Consider the following 6,943-nt stretch of genomic DNA (forward strand, 5'->3'; position numbering starts at 1 on the left):
GGCATTGCCATGGGCACGGACAGACGGGCGGCAGGCGGCCTGACCCCTGGTCCGCGGCGTGGGGCCCGCGCTGGGAGCCCGCAGTCCCGGCCAGCGACCGGTAGAGCGCGGCGCCCCCAGGCCGGTAACCCGCCGCGAGGAGGGCTGCGGGGAGCTCTGAGGCCGAGGCTTGCCGGGGGGCTGCCGGGAACGGGAACGGGCCGAGGTCCCGTCACTGGAGCGCTTTCCCCGGGGACCGAACCCCCTCCCGCGGAGAGGCCCGCGCCGCGGCAGCCCGTGGCCTTGCGCGGCCTGCGCCTGCTCCGCTCGTCCCGCAGAGTGCGGGGAGACCGGGGGTTCGGGCCTGACCAGGGCGCCCGCTCCCCAGCCGCGGCCTGACAACCCAGCCGCCGGCACTTTCGGTCCAGAGTCAAGCGTGGCGTGGGGGGTACCAGCAGAGGGAACCGGGGTTGCTGGAACTGGGAGGAGAGAACAGTCCCCTAGAGGAAAAGCGGGCCCCAAGGTTGGAGAAAGAGGGATACCCTAGAAAGGCGCTGGTCCCTTGTTTTCTGTGCTGGGTGATGACCTGACACCCATGGGAAAAGGTCGGTGCTGGACACCTGGATCGGGTCTGTCATGCACAGAGGAAGCGGCTGTTCTACGTGAGTGTCTAACACATTTCTTATAAGGCGAAGCTTAAATTCATCTTCCTCCCCCAACCCCCTCCTAGGTCTGCTACAGAAGTGTCTTCTTGTAATTATCCCCCCTCCCCCATTTCACTAAGACTGGTGGCAGCTTTAGGCTCACAGTGTAATTTAGCTTTCGCTACAATAGAAATGGTAGGAGGAGAGATGCGCCACTGATATTAAGCTTACCCTGGGAATTTCTTGGAAGTGTGGGGGAAAAAAAATATTTCTGTCACTAGTGGGGATGAAAATCGGCTAATGCGTCCGGGATGTCAATAGAGTTTCTTTTATGAGTCTAAACTCGTTCCTTCTAAATCAAGAGAAAACGCGGTTACACATGAAAAGTACCAGGAACCAATTTGATTTTGCAAGTGAAGTGCAAATTGCACTTCCATGTTGCTCTTGATGTCTTTTATCACCCAACAACAAATACTTGGCATATGCCAGGCACTCTGCTATGTCTTGGGGATGCAAAGATGAATAAGATAATTAGTCCTTGTCCTGAAAGAAGTGGTAGGAGAAACAAATGAAATTGCTAGTAAAAGTGATTAACAGCATAATAGACGTGAATGCAAAGGACTGTGAAAGCACAGAGGAGGGAACAATTAGCTGTCTGAGAGGACCAGGGAAGGCTTTCCAGAGAACACATTTAAACAAGGTGTTGAAGGGTGAATAGGAGTTCACCTTGCAGAGAAAATTGGAAAGGACTGAAAAGGCAGCCAAAGCGGGGGAACAGCAAATGCAGCCACATAAAGAATATGTTATCTCTAGGGAATGGCTTTCTATTGTAACTATGGCGTTTTTCCTTCCTCTGTAATGTAACTTCCTAAAAGTAGCCCGGAATTTCTCATTCCCAGCCCAGTTGTCCAGTGATATTTTTCTTATCGTTTTCTCTGCCATATTTTCCCCTCATCAGTTTTTCTGAGCCTCATCCCTGGTCTTTGTCACTCATGTCTTTCCAAGTAAGAGTCCATCATGTGGAGGTGGAATAGGAGTAGTTTTCAATCGCTCTAAAGGAGAGGGCCTGAAAACTGGGCATAATGTTTGGCACTAGAGGCAGCATCTGAGGAGGGCAAATCTAAACCATACAAAAAGAGAATACATGGCCATAACTAGGGAAGCAATGCTGGATGTCAAATCTGTGAGACCTGGGGAAATAAGTATTACGATCAGAAGCTGGAAGGATCTGGATTAAGAGAGGACTGGAGTGTGAGATGGGTCAGGGCAAGTAGTCCAGGACTGAGACCATGAATCGTGCAAATGCAGCTGAGCCCACTGTTGCATGGTGCCAGCTGTGCACAACAGCGGTGGATCTGCCAGACTGGGCCAGGCCCTCCATAGGCTTTCCAGTGCCTCCTCCTTTCTGTTTACCCTCCCTCCTTACTATTATCCTCTTCTCTTCATCCCAGTTTCCACCCATGTCTCACATGTATTGGGCTTCTTTTAATGAGGTCTTAGCTACCAGAGCAGAGAAAATCCCATTCTGCTGTCTTAGTATCTATCTCTAGAACTATAAATAGTTCATTTAACCTCATCAGCCATCAACTAGCCAGCCTATTTTTACTTCCTAATCATTTAGAAGCTGAGCAAGGTTGGGCCCAGAGTAGCAAAGTGGACCTCATCCCCAGAACTCTCCTAATATTTGAATCAGATAAAGGCCTTTTTGCTTTGCTTAGACCAAATTTATTTTTAGAACAGCTTATGGCAAGTTTTTGGCAAATTTTCTGTTTTGAGTTATATTACAGATCAAGTCTAAAGAAGGTGTCACTGGGGTGACATGCTTAATATGCTCTGCTAAGACTGATGATACTGTAGTGCTGGAAAATCATGGGCGGTATTTAAGCAGTCTTCTCAATCAGCGTATTTACTGAACACCTGCTTGTGTGCAAATACTGTCCTGTATTTGTGATGTGGAGGAGACAGGAAAATGAGAGGGGTGGTGTAGTATGGGGGTTATTCTCAGCTAAACAAAGATTTGGATCCCAGTTCTACCAGGTACTTGCTACATGACTTTGGCTTCAGTTTCTTCATCTGTAATAATGCCTCCTACCCAATATTGTTGTGATGAGTAAATGAAATCACAAATGTATAGCAGCCATTTAGTACCTTTTTGAGATGCTTAATGTGTGGTATAGGAGCTGAGAAAAGAAAAAAAAATGGTGATAATTGAAGCCATATGATTAGCTGAGTACACGGGTGATAACAGCATAGAAATAGAATAGAGGATGAAGGACTGAAACTTGGAGATATATCCCCCACATTTAGGGAGGGAGGGAGAAGCCATGGAGTTCGTATGGTAGAAAATAAGGAATATCAAAGAAGCAAGACAACCATCTAATTTATTCATCAAACAACTGCATTCTATTCACCACCATTTGTTGTGTACCTGACAGATGCCAAGGCCAGTTAGACATGCTATTAACCATGAGAGTGTAGTATCATAGAAGTCAAGAGAAGAAAAAGTTTTGAGCTGCAGAAATTGGTCTGCAGTATGAAATTGTATAGAAAGAGTGGGAAACATTCATTATATTTAGTAAACAGAAGGTCATTAGTAACTTTTTGAAAATGATAGCTTCACTAGAGTGGCGGGGGTGGCCATGGGGATATTAAAAGCCACATTAGAGAGAACTGTGGCATGAGATGCAGATAAGAAGTGGAGACAGCGTGCAGATCACCTTTTGTATGTTTGGCAATGAAAGGAAGAAAAGAAATAGAAAAGTGATTAGCAAAGACAGCACAGTCAAGTGGAAGATTTCATTTTCTCTGTCTGCTTCATTATTTTAGTTGACCTAAAATATTATTATTTTTCTTTCATATCCTTAATAGTAAGTCAGCAGTCCGTTTCTTAAACTTATTGCTTTGACAACTACCTGTATGTTTCATTGAACAGTAATAGTACAGCTATCATTTATTGAGTGCTCACTATGTGCTAGGCATTGTGCTAAGCTCTTTGTATACATTCTGTTCATTATCCCATTTAATCTTCCCAGCACCAGATTGTAACCACACAACCTCTTGGCAACATGGAAAGACTAAGTAAATTGCCGGAGGTCACATAGCTAATGAGTGGCACAGATGGGATTTGGATCCAGCTCAGACTCTAAAGCTTTCCTGAGGATCTTGCTATACTGTCTCTGAAGTCAGGGCCAGCTTTGTGGGTATGCAACCTGTGCAGTCTCCCAGGGCCCTATGTTTAGAGGGGCCCAGGCTTGGTTTAATACTCTCTTGTTGCTGTCTTGGAATTCTTGATAATTTTTAACAATGGGGTTCTACATTTTCATTTTGCACCAGGCCCCACAAATTAGGTATCCAGTTCTGCCTGAAGGTATCTGTACTACCTCCTGAAGGTAGGAAAGCATTTTGCGCTGTGGCCTTTGTTTTGGGTAGGTGGCCTAAGTCCTTGCTGTGTCATGCTGCACAATCACATTTTCCTATGGTCCCCTCATTTTGAACTCCATGAGTCTGCTGGTGTGAAGGGCAAAAGGAAATGCCCAGTCAATATGAAGAGAATAGAGAATAAAGAGGCAAGGAATTGCTTACTTAGAATGACTTCTGGAAACTCATCCACCATGTTGTGAGGGTATTACTAGAGAGAGTTATAGTCCTGATGCTATTGTTACTCCCAGTTTAAATACAACACAAGTTCATTTCTATTCCTTTTTTAGTTAGATATACCCATTTGTTCATGGGAAAATATGGAGACCATTTTTCAACCTACTGAAACAGAAATTGGAGTGGAACAGGTACACTACGACTTGTCTGCCCTCATCTGGTGCCTTTTTAATCAGGTTGATGCTACCCTTTGACCCTCAAACCATGGACCCCTCCAGCAGCTTTGAACCCCACTGGTTGCCACCATTGTCTGGAATGCTTCTGTTCTCTCTTGACTTTGTTGCCTGCTCTGTTCCTTCATCTACCCACATGAATCAAGAAAAACAGAAACTTCTATTTTCTTTCATTTTTGGCTTTACGGTCACTACTTGGAACTGACAACCAATTAGTTTTTTCTGGGTTTCATGGTTATGGTTCTCTCAGAAACAGTTTTTACTCATCCTCTTGTTCCTTTCACTTCTGGTCTCTCTGAGTAATGATTTGACCAAGTCCTGACATCACTTGACACCACTTGACCAAGTCCTATGCCAACCAACCTGGATTCCTTTGTGGGGGAAATCAGACAAGACTGAGATTGTATTGCCTCCTCCCATTACCTGTCTCATCCCCGTTCAGAGTGTTTGTTCTCATTTTCTATGCCCAACATGGATCAGGTAAGCCTAAGAATACGTGAGAAGAAAAATATGAAGAGATGTCCAATATAACCTGCAGTATACACATGAAACACAGTTTACATGACTGGGCTGGGTCTTCTCCATAGTCTCCTAGTTATGCTGTAACATGGTCTCCATAAGGCACTGTAGTAGTTATCCATTGCTGTATAACAAATTACCCCAACATTTACCAGCTTAAAACAAAATTTTCTACTTATCTTTTAAGACTCATTTCAAGCATTACCTCTCAGAAGGCATTTCCCAGCTTGCTTTTTAAGAATTAGTAATCTCCTCTTTGATATTTCTTCATACGTTAGCATCTCATTATAGCATTTACCACATTGTTATAATTGCTAAGGACCATGTCTTTTTCATACCCTTAACTTAAGCTCCTAAAACTATTTCTTGAACATCATAGATGCTCAGTAAATGGTTGTTAAAAGAGCTTAAGAATAACTCATACCTTTATCGGCTTTCACTCTATTCTTTATAAAACGTAGGTATATTGCAAAGTATCTAGCCTTGTTTCCTGTGATAGGCTCATATATCATTGTTGTTGAAGTTTAAATGTAAAGAAACTGTTGTATATGTCCAAGACTGCTTGACCTGCCAACTTATGTACTCCAGTGAAGGCTTCTTGAACTTATCTTTATCTATAGGTCTCTGTGCCATTCCTAGTCTGAAACCAATTCTGGCCTTTATAGGAAATTATACAGTGAGCACCCCTAGTCCAGAGATACTTGGTTCAATAACAAAGTCAACATGTGTTCACTATTCAGATATGTGACTCTCAATTTTATGAGGGTACATCTGTGTCTGGCTTATTCACTGCTCTTTTCCCAACACCATGCCCTAGTAGTTGCACAGTAAATACTTAGTGAATGAATTAATGAAACTCAGTTCTTGATAACTCACGTCCCATTCCTGTTATCCAGGTCCTGACCTCTGATCACCCAGAATCTTAGGCCTGATTCATCATTTCATGTGACCCAGACTTTTTGTTTTGGTCCTTGACTTTTATCTTCCAGGACCTTACTATAGCTGGATAAGAATCTGACCCTTTGCTTACTCAGAACTAAAGTATCTCTTTGTTTCTTGATCGTCCTAACTAATAATATAGGCCAGATGCCCTTAGAAAAATATTATTTTCTCTACCTGAAGCCAGAAACATTCAGAATACATATTAAATGTATTTAAAAATATTTAAACTGAAGATAATTACATTCAAATTTCTAAAGAAAGTAAACAGGCCCTTTAAGAAACAAGTTTTGGGCAGAGACCAGCGTCTAAAATTTTGTGAGTCTATTAGAATGATTAACTTGTAAGCTTCAGCAAATCAATGCAAATTAATTTTTATACCAACCAGTGAATCAAAGGAGGGGAGGGAAATGAGTGAGTGTGTAAATATGGTTGCCAGGGAAACTTTTCCTGACAGAAGAGAGAACCTCTCAGGAATTTATACAGGCCCACAGAAGCAATGTAACCTGATCTTTCTCTGTTCTCTTTCTGATGGGGGAAGAAAAGATGTAGAAACCATGGGTACAGATAAAGGTGGCTTTAGGCTTTTCAAGAGATTTGAGGAGTAAGTTCTCCAGGACAAATGATGACTGTTATAAGGCACCCATTCCTTCTAAGGAACCATCTGGAAATAAATCTATCTCTAAAATAGTATTAATGAATCAATCTCTATAATAGTATTAATTTACTCAATAAATATTTATTAAGCACTTTTTTTTTTTTTTTTTTTTTAACGGAGTCTCATTCTGTCACCCAGGCTGGAGTGCAGTGGTGCAATCTCAGCTCACTGCAAACTCCACCTCCCGGGTTCATGCCATTCTCCCGCCTCAGCCTCCTGAGTAGCTGGGACTACCGGCCACCATGTGCTCGCTAATTTTGTTTTTGTATTTTTAGCAGAGACAAGGTTTCACCATGTTAGCCAGGATGGTCTTGATCTCCTGACCTCGTGATCTGCCTGCCTTGGCCTCCCTACGTGTGCTTTTATATTTAAAGTAG

The 6,943-nt window shown here is 43.1% G+C and overlaps 1 protein-coding gene across 1 annotated transcript in view; it reads left to right on the forward strand.

Moving 5' to 3' along the window:
* Positions 1-207: 207 nt before the first annotated feature.
* PHC2 (polyhomeotic homolog 2 (Drosophila)) overlaps positions 208-6,943 on the forward strand; it is a 111,559-nt gene continuing 104,823 nt past the window's right edge. Inside the window, exon 1 of the mRNA XM_011972537.1 lies at positions 208-641. The gene's annotated coding sequence lies outside the window, so the exon portion shown is untranslated. The remainder of the gene's footprint in view (positions 642-6,943) is intronic.

This window comes from Mandrillus leucophaeus, unplaced genomic scaffold (assembly GCF_000951045.1).
Source record: "Mandrillus leucophaeus isolate KB7577 unplaced genomic scaffold, Mleu.le_1.0 Scaffold1297, whole genome shotgun sequence".
Lineage (NCBI taxonomy): Eukaryota > Metazoa > Chordata > Mammalia > Primates > Cercopithecidae > Mandrillus > Mandrillus leucophaeus.